Below are 21856 nucleotides of genomic sequence, written 5' to 3'. Positions count from 1 at the left end.
CAGGGGAATGAGATCAACTTTGAGAAGAGGACTGAGGAGCAGCTGTGGCACTCCCTGTGGGGGGGGGGGAAGAGGTGGAAATCAGAGACCTTCTGGGCAGAACAGTCCCTGGCTTCACCCCCTGTATCTTACATTGAGTGGAAGAGTTTGATAACAGAGGAGTGGGAGACCCATCCAATTGGCAGGTGGGTTGAGGGGAGGATGGCATCAAGGATATCTTCCTGGAGGAGGGGCTGATTATTCCCATTCTGAGAACTGGTAGAGCCTGGATGGAACTGGAGGGAAGGATGGTTTCCAGGACTGGTCCCCTGCCCCACTCCTCACCTCCCACAAGGCCCCTGCAGCATCCCCCACCCAGGCCCTGTCTGCATCCTCTCCTTCCCTCTGGTCCCAGGAATACCGAGTCATGAGGAAGATCCTGCTGCTCCAGGAGGCTGCCAAGAATTACAACCTAGAACACGAGGGAGCGATTTGCGGCCTGGTTCCAAGACATGGAGTTGCTCAACGAGATTGAGAGGTGAGGCTGGGCAGGAGTTGGGTGAGGGCAGGGGTGGACTCTCCCTGTTGGCCAGTCCAGAGAGCCTGTCTCCATGGTCCCCCACTCATCCCCCAGCCTTATTATATGGCGACCTCTGGGACACCCAGACTCCAGCTGCTGGGCAGGCAGTAGGGGGACACCTGAGGTGTGGTTCCTGGTAGGCTCACAGGTGCCTCTCTGTCCTGTAGCTACAACCTGTCCTGCCAGCCAGAGCCCTAGACCTAGTTGGCCTGCAAAATACGCAAGGCCAAGAAGAACCGGCCATCATCAAGGTCTGGGGTGAGGGAGTGTCTGGGCCGGGGTGACTGACTCCTGGGGGTTCAGTAAGGCTTCGGGCTAAGCGTGGGAGTCGGATAGCTGGCATTGGGATCCCAGCTACACTATTGACCAGTCCTGCGATTGGAGTGACTCTCTTCAGCTTCCTGAGACTCCGTTTCCCTCTCTGTGAAATAGGTGATACTAAATGATTGCTCACGTGGCAGGGACGAATGGGGTACTGGTGGCTGACAGCACTTAGCACAGGGTCTGAAGCACCCAGTGCAGTGGGGACAGGGTGGGGGGCCATGATTCAGAGGGAGGCCACAGAAGATAACCCGACTCTTCTACTCAGCCCCCAGGCCCCAACGCCGAACCCCGTACCAGTGGCCGAACACAGCCCCATCCTCAGCAGCGCGGACACAGTTGGGATGCTTGAGATGCACTGGGCCAGCTCCTCCCACTTGATGGGAAGGGGAGCATTGTAAGCTGATTCCTGGGGTCCCCTGAAGCCCAAGAGAGAAGGGACGACCCCATACTAGCTCCCTGACATCTCTACCTCAGCACCTACTCACCCATTGGGGAGGGTCAATGGTTATTTGTTGTAAATAATAAATGACATATTTGAATATTACATTAAAGTCCTGTTCCCTTTACAGCTTGGGAGTTGTGGTGTGGTTCTGTCGCTTTCTGTAGGCATGTGAGTGAGACACAGAATCTCACATTTCTCCTTGAATCAAGAACTCTTCTGAGTCATCAACTTATTGTATGTTGGAGAAGGGAGAAAGGCCAGGCCCTTTTTTGGCTAGTGACGTCACTCCCAATTCCCCCTAACTGCGAGGACAAGTTCATTTCAGTATCATTCAGCTGCTCCAGGGGCGGACACGGCCCCCCGCCCGTTCTCTTGGGATTTAAAGGTTGCTGGTTCTTTCACAGGCAAAGCAACAACCACTGAAATGTGGGTGTCTTTAAAACAGCACTACCCAGGACCAGGTCGTGCCATAGGCAGGGGGTGCCTTTCTACATTCTGGAGGAAGAGGGAATGTTTTCTGCTTCTCTTGTTGAGGTTTCTTTTGACCAAATTTTAGGAACTTGTAGTTTTCTAGTTCAATCTCTGGAATTTCATCAGCTCTAAGTGGGGAAAACAACGTAAAAATATCAAAACATGCACATGGAGAGGACAAGGCCCGAAAAGGTGATGTGCAAATGGAGTAAAGGCAGACAGGACTTTCCCTCCTGAGACCCCTCTAGTGCCTCCATGTTCACTACTGACCTAGAATTGAATCTTGCTGCGATCCTTGTCCAGGACTCTGAATTCTGTTTCCTGCTTGTTTTGTATCCAATGGGAAAGATTTGTGATGCAGCTTTAAGGCTACCACTGGGCCTCATTCCATAAACATGACCGCTCTCTGTGAACCAGGATTTCCAGCACACCTGCCTTCCTTATGCCATTCACTTTAGGGCAGAAATTCCCTAGAAGGCTCCTCCCTGGCTTTGCCTGATGGATCCCAGGTGAGCTCTACTTTACCAGGATAAGGGACCATAGTCCTGACCAGTGAGTGACCCCACACTATCCCTTGTTGTCCAAGGTGACTTCTGAGGCCGTGTCATTCTGAGGTCCACGGTCTTGGACAGTCCTCCAGTTTACACACTCAGTGTTGGTGTTGCCAACTTGTCCAAATGGGGCAATGGGGCCCGAGCCATTAAAGTGTGTCACCCCTGGGTGGTTGTGTTTTTTTCCCCAGTCTTGTGCTGTGGTTACATTACAACCACCTGATGGGGTGTGAACCCTGTTTGGAGCTTTGAAAGATGAGGCATGACAAGGGTGTGGGGTGGTCCAGCGGGAAATGCCACGGAACTGGTGATCCATGGTCATGTATGAACACAGCCTTACCAATTAAAATACTGAAATGCTTCCCATCTGGTGGTGAATAGACATTGCTCTGAGCTCACACCGAGAACTCACCCCACGACAAGGGCTTTCAAAGGGTTACCAAGTGGCATTTTGAACCTCATCCCTTGGAAACACCCTGTAAGACAAGGGCCAGATGAATCGCTTGGCACTTGTGAGTTATCGCCTCCTGTCTGATGGCTACAAGTGTCACCCAGACACACAGGCTGGACTCTGCCAGGGAAGCCTTCTTAGGACAGCTAGAAGCTGAGGATGACTCCTGGTTCCCGGCATCCCAGGCCCTTCCTGACATGGCACAGCCACCCAGGAAAGTGATTTGGTAATGAAAAGACTGGGAAGGCAATACTTCGCCTCCAAAGAGAAAGAGAAGTGCCAATAGCGAAAGCTTGATCCCTCAAATAGTCAATTAAATCTCAATAAGCAGTGAGTTCTTGTCAGATTACTGATGCCGAAATGGTCTCTTTTGATAAGAGCATGATCCCCCAGCTGCCATGTCCATCTTCATGAATCAAATTTCCAGCACATATGGATCTAAAAAACTGAGGGAAATCTGGTATTTACTTGGGTATTTCCAACTCTTAAGTAGTATGCAAGAAGGAACACAAAAATGGAGACCAAAAGTAAATATCTAATTTGAGAACATAGACATCGAAGTGCTTTTGAAATAATATTTTGGAATCTATTGGAATATTACACAAAAAGAATAATCCACTTTAAGTAGGTTTTACTGTGACTGTATGGAGCAAAACTGAATCATCCCGTGACGTTGATAACTCGCTGATGACTTGAAAGTACAAATAAATAACATACATAGTAAAGGAAAATGAGAGAACAGCATGAAAAAGGAAGATCTTTCTCTCCTCACTTGAAACTCAACCTCTCACCTCAGAAAGAAACCACTGTCTATATTTTCTGTCATGCAGCAGAGTTTAATAAAAGAAACATATTGGTATATTTCAAAGTTTCAAGAGCTCAAAGCAAGGAAACATTAGGGACGCTGCCAAGAGACCTCACTGTGGTGCCTGCTCCATTTCGTCTGCTGTCAAGACGGCCTTCTTGGCCCCTCACTTTCTCTGCCTCGCTAGCAAGTCTGTTCGCCATCAGTGCTATCACCAGTCTCTCTCCTGTGCTCTTCACTGCTCTTTCCTCCTTCCTGATACCTTCCTCATTCGCCAGAAATTGTTGGCAGTGGAACTGTGGAATGCCCAGATCAGCTCCTGGAATCATCTCTGCCAAATCTGAAGACCGGCAGGAGTGGGCATGGGACCTGGAGTGCAGACCACCTGCGAGCACACCTGGCAGGGATTCACCTGTGTGACTAGGTGCAAGTTTTTCCAACGCTTTGGCAAGATTGAAAGGATTTACTAGTTGTCCTGCACTTCTGCAGGCCTTGAGTCCTTGTGGTCTCTCGGGCCAGCAGACCTGGTGGGGCTCGTCCAAGGTGTCCTCCCAGAGACCCTTCATTGCCAGGATGGGATGAAATTCTAGTAACTGGTCTCTTGAATATGTCACTAGACATCCTCAAAGGGATGGAGATGTTTAAACCAGGCTTTGGTTTGGACTGGTTCCCACAGTCACGCTGCTTCCTCTGTGAAGACGTGACTATTATCCTTCTTTTCCTCTTACCCTACAAAAACCAATCATGAAATTGGGTCAAATGATAAAGGAAGCCTGCCTTTTTAGGACAATTATCCTGGCTGTTTTGTACTTCCACCCTCCCTCTATCCTCTGGGGATAGATCTGACCTGTGTCCCAGGATGTCATCAGGCAGATTTGCATCAAGAACAGAAAGCTCAATGTCAAAACTCAAGGCTACTCCAGATCATTTCTCCTCCCCCATCCTGTTAACACCCCCTCCTTGTTTGAGTGTGTTTCTATTCTCTTCTTGTCCTTGTCACTCTCAACCTCATAAGTCCTGGCACTCCCTGTCAGGACAGTCGGTCCCCAGTCCTTTACTAGTTCCCAAATCCTACCATTTCTGTGTTTTCTGACTACTCATTTGCTTAATCCATTGACCACTTGGTGTTCATAGAAGTTAAATCAATAGTGACGTTATCAACCACCCCCTGTTAACGACTTACTCCCATATCCCAGATGTTCACATAATCCAAATGGTTATGTTCAAAAGTAAATAATTCAGAAAACATATTCACCCACCACAAATTCCTGATGTCTAATATTTTTATTCAAACACTCATACAGTAGATACCTGTGCCTCATGATCAGAAGTAATGCCAGATCACCGATCCTCATCTTAATTTCCTCCTACCCCTATCAATCTTGGATTCCATGGACTATGATCTCAATAATTTCCTTGGAATAATAAAAAATTCCTTACCACTCATTTATGTTGTAAAACTCCCAACCCAGAAGATCCTGATTATCTGCCATGCCGCAGCTACTGCTGGTCTTATAACAAGCTGAATAAAAAGCATGAAACATGGTCTTTTGGTACCACTGTAAATACAAAACCATCTGCATCAACTGGGAAACATCCATAATGCCTGGAAATTTTGTTCTCTTTTTTTGTGTTGGCTCAATAAGAGGAAGACAAATCAATTTAAAAAATGGGCAAAGGACCAGAGTAGACTTTTTCTAATGAAGACATACAAGTGGCCAACAGGTGTATGAAAAGGTGTTCAGCATCACTAATCATCAGGGAATGCAAATCAAAACCACAATGAACTATCACTTCACACCTGTTAAGATGGCCATTATCAAAAAAACTAAAGATGGCAAATGTTGGTGAGGATGTGGAGAAAAGGAACCCTTGTGGGAATGTAAACTAGTACAACCATTATGGAAAACATTATGGAGCTTACTCCAAAAATGAAAACTAGCATATGATCCAGCAATCCCACTTCTGGTATATGCCCACAGGATTGAACTCAGGGTCTCAAAGAAATACCTGCACTCTAATGTTCATTGTAGCTAATTCACGATAGCCAAGATATGGAAGTAACCTAAATGTCACCGATGGATGAATGGATAAAGAAATGGAATATTAGTCAACCTTAAAAAAAGAAGGAGATCCTGCCATTTTTGACAACATGGATGGACCTAGAAGACATTATGCTAAGCGAAATAAGGCAGACAGAGAAAGGCAAATACTCACTTATATGTGGAATCTTAAATAGTCAAACTCATACAAGCAGAGGTTAGAATGGTGGTTGCCAGGGGTTGAGGGGATGGAGAAATGAGGAGCTGATGATCAAAGGATACAGAGTTTCAGTAATCAAGATAAATAAGTTCTGGAGATCAAGGATATGGCATAGTGCTTACAGCTAACAAGACTGTATTGCATACATCACATTTGCTAATAGTGTAGATATTAAGAGTTCTTACCACACAATAATAGTAATAAAGGAGGTGAGAGAAAACTTTGGGAGGTGATGGATATGTTTGTGGCCTTGATGGTGGTGACAGTCTCAAGGGTGTATACTTATGTCCAAATTCATCAAGCTGTATATGGAAAAGTATGACACCATCGTTGATTATTCTGCACCTTGAAATACACCGTGTCCTCATCACAAGAGAAAAAAATTTGTAACTATGTATGGGGACGGATGTTAACTGGACTTATTGTGGTGATCATTTCAACATTTATACAAACATTGAATCATTTTGTTGTACTGCTGAAACTAATTTAATGTTGTATGTTAACTTTACCTCAATAAAAAAAAAAAACAACAGAAAAAAACATTTTAATATTGTAAATGAGTTCAGTGAATCCCTGAAACTGCCCCATTCCCATATGAGAGTTACAGGAAGCAGAGAGGATGAAGTAAGATGGAAGAAAGTTGTACAAAACAGTATTCAAATTAAAATCATTTGAGTTGTTATCAACTCCTTGTGGCAAAGTTCTGTGAACACCGATCTTCTTTCACGTTTTTCCTGGAAAAGCATACCTTCAGATCCAACCCATAATAGTTTCCTCATTTGCTCTAATAAGAAAATTTTAACTTAATAAATAAAACCATAAGCATCCCTTATGTATGAATAAAGTTAGTGAACTTTACAGAGAAAAGAGCATATTTGCACAATCTCAATAAAGGTAACAGAAGAACGGAATGATGATGAAGTCTCATTCAAGCTTATCTTTGAAAGCCAGTAAAACCAGGTTATCTTTTCAAGAACATGTGTAGAGCTGTCAACCTTGGAAGATAGAAATAATGGCCTCCTCTGGAGCAAAGGTCATGCTTGCTTACTGCCCAGTATAATAAAAATAACACCCCTCCCCAGGCCAAAGGTCAGCAGACTTCCTGCCTGTTATCAAAGATATGAGTTCCTTAAGCTCTGAGATCTTGCAACCCTCTGCATGTCTCCTGGCCCACTGTGTATCACCCTTTGGGAAGTGGGATTTAGTGAACCAATGCAAATGTTGATACTCTGGCCACTGCCATTGCTCTGTCATTAAGTCCTGTGTCTCTGACCCATGGGTCTCGTGTCTTTTGCCAGCATCTGTAAGACCATGGTAGGCTAACTTATTAGTTTGCAGGTAAGGTAAAATATCAGGCCATTCACAGTTCCTGACAAGCCCTTAAAGTAACTAGTAGTCTTAGGAACAGAGAGCTATCCAGAACAATATGCATGCATGGTCTTCATAGAAGACTTCATGCAACCAAAATTTTAATAAGTCTCTCTGACCTCTTTTATTTCTATCTCAATTAGAAGGAGAGGCACCAAGCTTTATAGACCTAGGGTTTATGTAAGCCACGTGGAGACCCAGTGACCAGAAACTTCCCATGGGAGCAAAGACAGATAGGCATATTTCCAAAATGGACCCATATGCCTCCCTATCATCCAAAAGACAGTACATTATCTTAATTTATGATGATTTGATTCATTAAAATCTTGTGACGGGCCAAAGATATACTTCTAAGAGGAATGAGGCACATGGCAGTTGTAAGCAGATTAACACATTTGGTGAATATCAAACTCTGAACTAACTTTAGTGTTCTAATCAATCTAAAGGTACAACAAATTTAATTAGGTAGATTAAATGATATTTAATGGTATGCCTGATTATTACTCTGTAATAATGAACAAGCAGCTCATGTAAATATCTATAATTGGTCTTTAAAATATGATAGGACTGTTTGAGATAAGCTGGAGAGAAGGAAGGGGAGAAATAGATAAAAGTTATCTGCTCTGACGCCACTCTCAAGACCCCTGGATCTACATGTAACCCAGGAGATCGAGGCAGATGGCTGTGTGCCTAGATCCTCCTGCACTGTGCTTCTCAGGGACGTCACGGGGCTGAAGCAGCTTCCTGAATCATGTTTACACGTCCATTTGTACAATACCCTTGACCAAGGGGATGAACCACCATTCAATCATCCCTTACACCACTCTAATTAACAAGTAGATTTCAGAATCATTGTACCATTACATGATAATTTATTCCTCAAACCTGTAGGATGGCGAGCTAAAAGAAAATCAAATTTCAATGGTTTCTTTTCTTTGAAGGACCAAGATGTTCTTTCACACTTAGAATCCAGATTAGAGGATAAATCCCTCAAGTCAATGGAAACAACTTAAGAAATGGACAGAGGGATATTTCATTCATATATACACAGTTTGCACTGTGGCAAAAATAGAGTTATGTTTTAAAAAATTAGAATTTTTTGAAATTTTATAGATATTACTGACTTTGTTCTGCTTATACTCCCTTTGGTTTACCAAATCAAACTCACTCTTTAATGGGCATTTCTAGCATTGAGTGCTAATAACAGCAGCTTTTTTTAAATTCTTATTTTTCCCAGGTCAAAGACCAAGGGAAGAGGTCGTAAAGAGGTCAAGTCTAATCTACCTATGGATGTGGCAGACTTAACTATGGATGTTCAAACCAGACATTGCCAGCAGAACCACATCTCTTCACCCACAGGTGAGTTTTTACTAGTAATCACAGAGACTTGAGGATATCAAAGGAAATTCTTTATTAAGAACCAAAGTTATAGATCCCTATCTTGGGTTCATTACTTTGAATTTTTGACCCAAATCATATGCATCTATTGGACCATGTTCAAGTCTATGATCTTTAGAAGATGTAGCCTACAGCTGAAGAGAAACAGATACAACACCAATATCTTACCCTCTCTGAAGCCCAACTGAGAGCCCCTGGAGTCAGAAGTTTTCAAGACAAGAAAAAGTCATTCTTCTTCTGAACAGAGAGTAGAGGCTATTCAAACATTCAACTTTAAATTGTTAACATGACTCGTTAGAATGTGATGGAGCAAGCCTCATACCTTCGAAGTTTCATGATTTTTCTCCAGAATACTGAGAGGGATGACCTTAAAGTCCAGTTTCCTCATAAATGTCTTTATTCAGTGATAAAATTAAATTCCCTATAAAATAATTTCCATAGGGCTGGCCCTGTCGCTTAGTGGTTAAGTGCTCTGCTACTCGTGGCCCGGGTTCAGATCCGACATGCACTAACACGCCGCTTCTCTGGCCATGTTGAGGCCACATCCCACATACAGCAACTAGAAGGATGTGCACCTATGACGTACAACTATTTACTGGGGCATTGGGGGAAGAAAAGGGGAAGGATTGGCAACAGATGTTAACTCAGAGCCGGTCTGCCTAGGCAAAAAGAGGAGGATTGGCATGGATGTTACCTCAGGGTTGATCTTCCTCACACACAGAAAAAAATAATAATAATAACAATAATAATAATACCCATAAAATTGTTAAAAATATATCATAGTCTCTGACCAAGAGGAAACAAGGAAAATTGAGCAGTTGAATAGCAATGTAATAAACTCCATACAAGGATCTTACTGCAGCATTATGTATAATAGTGAAACTGGACATAATCCCATCTCTATCAAAGAAGAAATAAACAGAACATGGTATTCCTGTTCTTTGGAGTACCTCTAAAACTTCTAAAAAGCTAAGTTAGGGTGGCAAGCACTGATAAGGAGAGACATCTATGATATATGGTTTGGGAAACAGCAAATTGCAAAATGATGTAGTTATGTCATTTATGTTAAAAAAAACTTTATGTGTATTTATATATTCATAGGAAATGTCCAGAACAATAAGCTGCAACCTCTTAACTATAGTTCCTTCTGAGTAGGGGAGTGAGTTTGCAGGGAAAGGGATGGATGGGGTAGGTTTCACTTTACTCTAAATAGATCTGGGTAACTTGACTTTTTTTATAGTATGTAATTCTTTCATAATTAGAAAAATGAGTGATGTGACCGTTTGGTGCAGGGCAATACTATTATGTTCACCAGTCTCTGTACTGTATGTTACTGCACAGCACGGACTGTAGGAGAAAGCCCAGAGGAGCAATGAAGACAAAAAAGACATGACACCTGCAAAAAGTCAGTGGAGTATTTCTCCATAACAAACCTTCCAGGAGAGTGACGGTCAGTATCTTCCACTGCTCCAGCTCTCGCAATAAACCTAAAACCTGCCCTGGGTAAGCTGGAGGACCACGCCTGACTAGTCCACTCCCTGCATGGGGCCTGTTTGTGCAAGGTGACTGTCATCAAGCAGACAATGGACTCAGGTTGGGGCGTGTGTCTTTGGGGAGGCTGGCAGAGAGGCACAAATTGGAACGCCAGCTAAGTGCACACACCTGAGAGGCGAAGTTCCAAGTGGAGACTCAAAATGTACCAAGAAACTGTGTGAAGTGAAGGAAGCTACTCGACCTCTCTGAGCCTCAGTGTTCCCCCCTGTAAAATGGGGATCACAGGCCTACTTCACAGAGCTGTTGGGGAAGATACATAAAAGTGTCTGTGACAGTCAGTGTCACATTATTAACAAAGTCGTCTCCGACTTCAGAAAATCAATGAAAAGAATAATGTTGATGACCAAAGATGAGATGCCCAGCTTCGTAAGCAGCCCCAGCAGCATGAGAGTGAGAGGAGCTCCAAGTAAGCAGGGTTCATCACAGCTCCACTGGAGAGGATGAACATAGGCTACACCAGGATAAGGGGCTGTTGTACAGTGACTTGTGTAGTGAGAGTGGGTCCCTAAAGATACTGTGAAATAGAGTTACACACAGTGGCTCCTAGGAAACAACTACAAAGCAATGAATGCAGCAGATAAGAGTGGGAATGGGGCAAGCAGAGGAGGGTCAGAGCTACAAAATCTGACGGAAGACACTGAACCACGACGAGTGCCCAGCTCTGTCAACAGCTGCTGTGGTTGCGCCAGGAGATCAAACGTTTGAGACAGCCATTGTGGGGACTGCTGGGAGCACAGTTGTCACTGCGGCCACACCTCAACAGCAGTGCATTGGAGCACACACCCTCCGAGACTTTCCTCTCCATTAATCCTTGTTTTAAGATGATGAATATCCTCATGTTACAATGTTTCCTTCCAACACTTGTGGACGAGTGTCATCAGAACCCCCTGAAGAGGGCACAGGCCAGAGTAGGATGGAACACTGGGGGCTGGGGGGGGGGCGCTGCACCTGACTACACGGATTATCACCTGGGCCTATTGAACACGAGAGAAGAACCCGAGGATGTGGTCTAATGAGACTTCCCTGTCTTGCCACATTCAGAGACACTACACACTTTCTCATCCTTTCTTTACAAAAATGTTAAAGAGTTCATGTGTCATTAATTCATACAGAGGCAAATTCTTGACAAAGTGACAGGGTCCAGTTTCCATGAGCAGGTTTTTCAGTTGCTTTGATAATATCCCACATTCAGAAATCGGAAATGTAACCTATTGGGATGTGTAATATAAACAGGGACTTTTTTTCCTGTAGATCAACGCCCAGATTTTTAGGGACGACATAAATCATGAAAGCTGCTAACCATTCCTCCACAGGTTTCAATAAGACTTTTAAGTTAATTTACCAATCTCAGGAAAAGAGAATTTGGCAATTCAAATTTTTTGTTTCTGCATTCAAGCGTACAGTACAGCCAAGAGAATGAGCAGAAAAAAATTAACAGGAAGGTCTTGCTTGCATTTTATCTTTTGCAAATAAGCAGGATATTTTATGCTCTATTCCTTTCACCACTCTAATCAATTTTTAAAGAATATCGTACCTCTGACTATCCCTAGGCATGTTTATCTGGGAACCTTGTCAGAATTCAAAGCAGAGATGTTAAAGCTGACGGGTTTCAAATGCTGCCCAAGTGCTGTCTACCTTGAACTTCCCTCTCCCAAAGCTGGACGACTGGTCTCTTCCTGAGTGATCAGAGTCACCACCCGTGTCCCTGAGAGACTGGCCACTCAGGCCTGAGTTGAGATTAGGTGATCAATCTAAAGGGCAAAATGCTTAAGCTATTCTCATCTTAAGGTTGCTGTTTTGGAGGCCACTGCACTGGAATGCGTTGGTGAAAACGGCCTACTAGATACTTGCCTGGGAATTGGGTTGTTCTCCTCTGCTCTTAGCGGATCCTGGGGAAACCAATGATTAACCTCACAGATGCCTCAACTTCCATATCTGCAAAAAAGGCAAGCAACAGCCAATGTTAACACCCTGCAAAGCTCTTAAGTTGTACTTGCAAGAGCGGCCACAAGAGCGAATCTCTCTCAAAAGCTGATGAAAGGATGGCACTTTGGCTGGAGAAGGCAGAGGGCAGCAGGCAAAGTGGAAAGTTTCTGGGATGTCAAACCAGTTCCCATAGGCAGTTTAGAGAAGCACCTGGCCCTGGACTAGGTCGGAGGCTGTGGAAAGACCCACAGGCACACAGGTGGGAGGAGGAATCAAGCAATGGAGGGAGGCGGTGTGGAAGAGGCACGAGTCCGACTTCAATTTTGGACAAAACCAGTTGCACGCTGCAGGCCCTCGGCTGCCCATGCAGCCGCCACATCCTCCTAACTCCCTGGTCCCACTCCTCCCGTCGCATCCCTCCGGGACTCAGCCCACGTGCAGCGGGTGCAGGACCGGAGTCCTGAGTCAAGGGCGGTTTGGCCCTCGGCCAAGCGCACACCGCCCTGCTCCTCCCCCCGGGGTTAGGCACCGCCCCATGCTCACAGCCTCCTGGGATTTGTAGTCCTGAAGTCCTGCAAGCTCCCAGCTGGGAGCGGTTAAGAGAGAAAAGCTCCCAGCATACACAGCTAGGGGCCCCAACTCCCACTTTGTCCCTCCGCCCCTGGTCCCCATCCCTCTGCTTCTCCACCCCACCCTCTACCCCGCCTCTTCTCTATACCTTGCCCATTCTTTATGACCTGCCCACCCCCCAGAGTATGCGCAGTGTGGTTGGGCTGCATCCCTTGAGGCCGGCACTCAGGTAGGGGTGGGGCTCAGCAGCCTGGCTATTGCTAAGGATGCTTGCAGCCCTCGTGGAAACTTCCTGGCCAGTATTTGAAGTGTAAATTCAATATCTAAAATGGAAATACTGGGTGCCTGGGATTCTGGAATTTGCCTTTTCAAGGCCACCTGTCCTACCATCCCCTCCATCCCTCCAGGTTGACATGATCCTCCCTCTGGCTCCCGTGGTCAAGGTCGCTGCAGAGATCCTTCCCTTGGACCTCGCCCACCTGAAGGGCCCATACCCATCATAAAAACTCAAAGCCATGACACTTGCCAAATTGAGCCAAAAATGGAAAGATCCAGGGGGCCACGCAAGGGTGAGGGCATTAATAGATACTTGGAAGTATTAAAATCCATCTGATGATGCCATGAGTGAACATGTTCCACTTTAAAACAAAACACTGCTGTTATTCTGAGATATTGAGTTAAGATCTTTGTGCAAATATGCAGGATTTAAAGTGTTTATTGATGTATAACATGAGTACAGAAATATACGCAGAAGTCATCCATGTAAACCTCAAAGAATTATTACAAAGTGAACACACTTGTGTGACCAAGAGCTAGCACCAGCTTCACTCAGGCGCTGACAATCCCTTTCTCCCTCCTTCCTCCCAAAAGGTAACCGATATCTTACCAGCAAACACTGTATATCGAGTTTGTCTTCTTATACGAGTGTTTTATTACAGAACAACTTAAACAATATACAAAATAAACAAAATAGCATAGTAGGCCAGTCACGCAGCTTCAACAACTACTAATTGTCTGCCAATTTTGTTTCATCCACACTCCATCCCATTCCCACCTCACTTTATTAATCTTTTAGTTCTTTGTGTCGGGGGGGGGGTAAGATGTATGCACACAGAAAGACACAACTCTCAACTGTACAGTTTTGGCAAATAAACATGCCCATATAACCTTCACCCCTTTAAGAATAGAATAGTTCCATCACCCCCAGAAAACTCTTTCCTGTTCCTTCCCAGGCAATTTTTTCTTTCCCCCGAGGCAACCACTGTTCTGGTTTTTTCACCATAGGTTCATCTTGGCTGAAATCATCCCACGTGTATTGTTTTCTGTCCAGCTTGCCTCCCTCGGCACAAGGTTGATGAGACTCACCCAGCATGTGTGTGTCAGCGTTTGCTCCTTGGCACGGCTTAGGGTGTTCTGCTCTGTGGTTGCCCTACAGTGCGCTCGTCTTTCTCCTGGGGACGTGCAGGTCATCTCCTGTCAACATTCTTGTACAAACCCTTTATTTTGCTGCTTAATTCCTTTATTAGCATTTAAGTGACACACCTTTGTATTTTATAGTGGTTGGTCCAGATTACAATATGCATCTTTAACATATCACAGCCTACCTAGACTTCATAGTGCACCAGTTTAATCAATGTAAAATATGGGAGCCTTGCTACAGAACAGTTCCATTTACCTATGTCTGTCCCTTATGCTATTGTTGTCATAAGTTTTACATCTACCCATGTTATAAATCCCACAATACAGTGTTATAATTTTTGCTTTAAATAGTCATAGGTCTTTTAAAGAAATTAAGAGAAAAAATTTAAGTATTTGGAGGGAGATGCTTTGAGGCTCTGCAAATGTACTGTTTCTTCTTTAAGTTTCACCCACAGTTTTTGCATTCATCAATCAGTCTTGCTCACAGTAATTTTTTTGTGTGTGTGTGAGGGAGATCAGCCCTGAGCTAACATTCATGCTAATCCTCCTCTTTCTGCTGAGGAAGACCGGCTCTGAGCTAACATCTATTGCCAATCCTCCTCCTTTATTTTTTGCCCCAAAGCCCCAGTAGATAGTTGTATGTCATAGTTGCACATCCTTCTAGTTGCTGTATGTGGGACGAGGTTTCAGCATGGCCAGAGAAGCGGTGCGTCGGTGGGCACCCGGGATCCAAACCCGGGCCACCAGTAGCGGAGCGCACGCACTTAACCGCTAAGCCACCAGGCCGGCCCTTGCTCACAGTAAGTATTACTGTGGTGTTTTAGTGGCGATTTTCTATTTCATGCTATCCAGCCACGTTTATTATTTGGAATTCTGTGAGGAAGATTCCCCCCCTCCCTCTCCCTGCCTTCTTCCCCTCTTTCTCTCTTTCTCTCATTCTTTTTTTTTCTCTTTCTTTCTTCCTTTCTTATTTAATCTATTTTATATCAGTATAGACTCATGGATATTTATTTTGTTCTCTGGGTAATAATCCAATGCCACCATTATTTATTTTGTTGCTCACAATTTTCCAGCTTGAGCCATTGGGAAGTCTTTCGGATTGATTCCTTTTGACACATCTCATCATTTTCTGTGTTTTGTTAAAGCACTTTCCTACTTTCTGGCACTACAGGATGTTCCAGGTTCATCTTGTATTTTCCATCTCCAGTCCTAGAATTAGCCACTTCTCCAAGAAAACCTGATTCTTTTAATTGGAGAATGATATAAACCCAGATCTGGGAACTAGGTGTGCTCATCGATACTAGAGTGTCACTGCTTCTAGACCCACTCAGCAGAGCTTGGAAATGTATGTATGAATAGAAACTCAGGTATACACATCTATCTATTGATCTATCAATCTGTCTATCAATCTAACTATCTATCTGGATAGATATATTAAAAGAGACATGGATTCATACTGATACTTCCAACTCCAATCCAGCACCACAGAGTTTATTCTAGCATTCTCCTTTTGTTTATACGTAACTTCTTTTACCAACAGTGAGAAACTTAACTCCAGTTATCTACAATATATTTACTAATGTGTCAACTAGTTTCAGAATTGCTAATCCATACCCTTATGAAAAACACATTTATCACCTAGTGTACAGTGTTTGTGTCCAGTACTTTAGTTTTACAGTATCTCATCAAAACACTGTCTTCCAAAGTTACTTAGGTCAGGACCTTTCATCCCCACCCCTTCTGTGTGGTTATGTCACATGCTTGTAATACAGTGAGATTCATTTGTCACTGCACTCCATCTGAGTTCCCCAGCATCCCGATTGATTTTTAAAATTTGCAGAGTAAAATTGACTCTTTGCAGTGTACAGTTCTATGGGTTTTGACAACTTTATGGTCATGTATCCACCTCCACAGTACCATACAGAGCTGTTTTTTCACCCCTAAAATTCTCTCATACTGTCTCTTTGTAGTCAACCGCTTCCCCCACTCCATCCCTTGGCAACCACTGATCACTTTCCATCCCTGTAATTCTGCCTTTTCTAGAAAGTCATATAAATGGAATTATATACCATATAGCCTTTTGAATCTGGCTTCCTTCACTTAGAGAAATGCATCCAAGATTCATCCATCTTGTTGTGTAAATCAAGAGTTTATCCTTTTTATTGCCAAGTACTATTCTAATGTACCAATGCACCACAGTTTCTTTCTCCATTCACCTGATGAAGGACATTTAGTTTATTTCCAGCTTTTGGCAATTATGAATAAAATGGCTATAAAGATTCACACAAAGGTTTTTGTTTAAACATGAGTTTTCAATTTGCGTCAGTAAATCTCTAGGAGTGACATATCTGAGTCATATAATAAGTGTATGTTTAACTTTATAAGAACCTGCTCAACTGTTTTCTGAATGCAACTATCATGTTGCATTCCCAGTTCTAGTTGCTCCTAGTCCTCACCAGCACTTGGTATTTGCAATTTTATTTTTTATTTTAGCCACTAATAGGCGTGTGGTATCTTATTGTGGCTTCTGCTTCCTTTACGAAAGTGAGTTCTGCTAAATATAGAATCCTGTGTTGACTTTTGAGTTTTCTTTCTGCACTTGAAAGATGTCATTTTGTTATTGATTTGTTTCTTTTGTTTTTGATAATGTATCATTCATCATTCACATTATTCCTCCTTGTATGTAATGTCTTCCCCTGTATATATCTATTTCCCTGACTGCTTTCAAGATTTCTCTTTTATCTTTGGATATTAGCAGCTTGACTATCACGTGCCTAGGTATAGTTTTAATTTGTATTTTATTTTGTGTGTTTCCTGACTTTCTTGGATCTAAAATTTAAGACTTTCCACCAAATTTTGGAAATTATGCTATTACTTATTGATTTGCCTTTCTGTCACATTTAATTTTTCTGTCTCTCCCCTCTCTGCTGGGGACTCAATCATCTCACAGGTTGTAAGGCTCTCTTCATTTTTCTTCAAAATTTTTACATTCTTTTCTTCAGACTGGATAATTTCTATTGCCCTATCTTCATGTTTATTCTACTGTTTCTAATCTAATGCTAAAGTCAAAGGTTTTTTTTTATTTCATCTTCCTATTTGGTTCTCTTTTGTAATTTCCATTTCTCTGCTGAGTTTCCACATCTGTTCATTCATTATGAGAATATTTTTGTTTACCACCATGATCATCTTTATAATAGCTACTTTCTTATGCTGGTTTGCTAATTGCAACACCTTGGGGATAGCTTCTACTGCCTGCTTTTGCTCATATATGGATCACACTTTCCTATTTCTTCAAATCTCATGATTTTTTAAATTGTGTACTGGAAACCATGGATGATAGTTAAAGAGCCTCTGGATTCTATTATATCCCTTTGAAGAGGGTTGTTGTTTTTCTAGCAGGGAGTTAACTTGGCTGGACTGAAACTCCAATCCTATCTCTTTTACAGTGAGCATAGCTGAAATCCTCATTCAGTTCTTTCATCTTCCAACTGTTTTTACACTAGGCCCTCTGGGACCTACCCTGCATGTGTGTTGTTCAAAGATCTGCCAATTTGGTGTGTGTAGGGGGGAGACATTCATACTTATTTTGAGATTTTCCTCTTTGTGGGTCCCTCTCTTCATGAATTTCTCCCCTAACTTTCCAGCTACTCTGCCAGCCCCAAAATACATCCTCTAACATTACAAGTAAGACTGTAGTTTCTCCCCTGCCTGGGCCATGTACAGATTTTGGAATGCTTTGAGGTAAAAGACTCAAGCTTGCAAATATCTCCTGGTGCAATTCCCATCATTTAAGGGAAGACTGTCTCTCAGTTCTGCTTGCTTTGGAAGAGATTTATACATACACACATATACACATTTATTATATCTGTATTACATATAGATACATGATTCTCTATAAATATATATATTTTATGCAGATTTTATCATTGTTATCTGTGAGAGTGTTAGTTCAACATGCTACTCCACCATTACTGGAAGCCAGATCTCGGTTTTGTTTCTTTTTTGGATTTTATATAAATGGAATTATAAAATATATACCCTTTTGAATATAATTTCTTTTATGCCACATTATGGTTTTGATATTTATCCATGCTATTGCATGTAGCTAGTGTTTGTTTATTTGTTGAAAATAATTAATTTTTTTAAATGGTCATGAAATATGCATAACATAAAATTCACCATTTTAACCATTTTTAAGTGTACAGTTCCATGACATTCAGTACATTCACATTATTGTGTAGTTATAACCTCCAACCATCCACAGACCTATTTTCACCTTGCACTGAAACTTTGTGCCCATTAAGCAACAACTGTCTGTTGTCTCTCCCTCTTGCCCCTGGGAACCACCATTCTCCTTTCTATTCCTATGAATTTGACTACTCTAAGTACCTTATATGAGTGGAATCATACAGTAATTTTCCTTTTGTGGCTGGCTTTATTTCACTTAGCATAAAGTCCTTAAGGTTCATCCATGTCATAGCATGTGTCATAAATCCTTCCTTTTTAAGGGTGAATGGTATTCCACTGTGTGTATCCAGCACATTTTTTTTGTCAATTCATCCGTTGATGGACACTTGGCTTGCTTCCAGCTTCTGGCTATTTTGAATAACACTGTTAACAACACGGGTGTACATATATGTCTTTATGCCTCTGCATTCAGTTCTTTTGAGTGTATACCTATAAATAGTGTTCTGAGATTCATTTTCTCCCATGTGGGAGGGTTCCCCAGACCTCCAACAAGCAATTCTTGGGATGTCAGCTGGTCGTCAGATAATTCAACTCAATTTGATCCTGTCAACCCAGAGATACATCAGATTCCACAGGTTGAGGGCTCAATCCTATAAGACTGCACACCCACCCAACCTCACCTCAACTTCAGATGCCAGTTATAAGCCCAGGCTGTTACCTGTACTTCTGACTGACTGGCTATAAACCAGAGGTTCCCACAACCTCCTCCTTGGGTTTGATTAATTTTCTAGAGTGGCTCACAGTACTCAGAGAAACATTTACTAGGTTAATAGTTTATTATAAAAGGATATAACTCAAGAACAGCCTGATGGAAGTGGCTCATAGGGAAAGGTATGTGAGAAAGGGCACAGAGCTTTTATGCCATCTCCAGGTGCACCACTCTCCAGGCACTCCTTGTCATTGGCAACCTGGAAGCTCCCTGAACCTCCTTCTATTGGGATTTTTATGGAGGATCCCACATGTAGGCATGATCAATTATTAACTCAGTGTCCAGCCCCTCTCCCCTCTCTGGAGGATAAGGAGTAGAGTTAAATATTCCAAGCTTCTAATCAGGGCTTGGTCTGTCTGGTGACCAACCCCCATCCAGGAGCCATCCAGGAGCCCAACCAGAGTTGCCTCAACAGAACAAAAGATTCTCCTAGTGTTCTTATCACTTAGGAAATTACAAGGGTTTTAGGAGCTCTGTGTCAGGGATGGAGTCAAAGACAAATATTAGAACAAGAGATGCTACTAGTGTTCTTATCATTTTGAAAATGACAAGGGTTTTAGGAGTTCTGTGCCAGGAACCGGAGGAAGAGACCAATAAATATATTTTCTATTATTTCAGAACCCATAAGTGGAATTGCTAGATGATATGGTAAATCTATTTTTAATTTTTGAAGGAACTACCATACTGTTTTCCACAGTTTTATATTCTCACCATCAGAGTACAAGGGTTCCAATTTCTCAACATTCTTGCCAACATGTTATTTTCTGATTTTGTGATAGTAACTATCCTAATGGGTGTGAAGATGTATCTCATTGTGGTTTTATTTTGCATTTTCCTGATACTTAGTGACGTTGAGCATCTTTTCATGTGTGTACTGGCCATTTTTTATCTTCTTTGGAGAAATGTCTATTCAAGTCCTTTGTGCATTTTTAAATTGGGTTGTTTTTTTATTGTTGAGTTGTGGGAGTTCTTTATATATTCTAGATATTAATCCCTTATCAGATATGTGATTTGCAAATATTCTCAACCATTCTGTGGGTGGCCTTTTTACTCTGTTGATAGTATCTTGTGATACAGAAAACTTTTGCATTTTGATGAAGTCCAATTTGTTATATTTTTGTTGCTTATGTCTTTGGTATTAAAGAAATCACTGTTGGCAATGGCATTTGGACACAATGACACACAGATTTTACCCTGTGTTTCCTTCTAAGGATTTTATAGCTTCAACTCTAACATTCAAATCTTTGATCTATTTTGACTTAATTTTTGTATATGGTGTAAGGTAAGCATCCAACCTCATTCTTTTGCATGTGGGTATCCAGTTTTCCCAGCACCATTTGTTGAAAAACTTATCCTTTCTCCAATGAATGGTCTTTGCACCCTTTTCAAAAATCATTTGACCGTATATGCAAAGGTTTATTTCTGGGCTCTCTATACTATTTCATTAATATATTGTGTGTATTTATGCCAGTACCACACTGTCTTGATTACTTTGTAGTAAGTTTTGAAATCAGGAAGTATGAGTTCTCTAACTTTCTTCTTCTTTTTCTATATTGTTTTGCCTATTCAGAGTGCCTTGAGAGTCCATAGGCATCTTAGGACAGATGTTTCTATTTTTGCAAAATCATCATTGAAACTTTTATCTTTTTGAATAAGTTGATTCTTAAGTATTTTACTCTTTTTGATGATATTGTAAATAAAAATGTAAAGTTTGTAGATTTCTTTTTCAGATTACTTATTATTAATGTATAGAAGAACAACTAATTTTTGCATGTTGATTTTGTATCCCACTACTCTGCAGAATTTATTAGTTCTAACAATTTTTTTGTGGAATTTTTAGGCGTTTCAACATATAAGATAATATTTGTAAACAAATATAATATTACTTCTTCCTTTCCAATTTGGATGCTATTTCTTTCTTTTTCTTGCCTAATTGCTTTGTCTGGAACTTCTAATACCATGTTGAATAGAAGTGGTGAATGTGGGCCTTCTTGCCATGTTCCTGATCTTAGAGGAAAAGCTTTCAGTCTTTCACCCTTGAATGTGATGTTTTGTGTGAATTTCTATATATGGCTTTTATTATGTTAAAGTAGCTTCCTTTAACCCTGAAGGATTTTTAGTGTTTTAACATGAAAGCGTATTTAGTTTTGTCAAACGCTTTTTCTGCATCCATCGAGATGATCTTTTTATTTTTTCCTTCATTTTGTTAATGTGGTTTATTACATTGATTCATTTTCATATATTGAAACATCCTTGCATTCCAGGAATAAATCTCACCTAAAAATGATGTATAATCCTTTTAATAAGCTGCTGAATTTGGTTTGTTACTATTTTATTGAGGATTTTTGTATCAATATTCATCAAAGATATTGTAGTTTTCTACAATAGAAATTGTACTTTTCTCTTCTATTGTATTCTATTGTAGTTTTCCATTTCTGTAGTTTCAAAGACCTGTCATTTTATTTTCTCTTAGCGTCTTTGGCTCTGATATCAGGATAGTGCTAACCCCACAGGATGAATTTAGAAGTAGTTTCTCCTCTTCAACTTTTTGAAAGAGTTTTAAAAGAATTGGTGTTATTTAATTTAAAAAAATGCTTTGTGCCCAGGAATAAATTCAGCATAAAATAAATACAAATAAATATTTTTTTAAAATGTGAAAAAGTTGTTTTCCTAAAATAAGTTAAAAATTAAGCAAGTACATCACTTACCACTTTATTTCTTAAAATTTTTAACCTAATAATAGGCATGAACAAATTGTTAGAATTAAAATGACTCAAGTGTTAATTTTCTTCATTGCAA

This window comes from Diceros bicornis, chromosome 10 (genome assembly GCF_020826845.1).
Source record: "Diceros bicornis minor isolate mBicDic1 chromosome 10, mDicBic1.mat.cur, whole genome shotgun sequence".
In the NCBI taxonomy this organism is placed as follows: domain Eukaryota; kingdom Metazoa; phylum Chordata; class Mammalia; order Perissodactyla; family Rhinocerotidae; genus Diceros; species Diceros bicornis.
Note: the sequence above shows the minus strand (reverse complement) of the source record.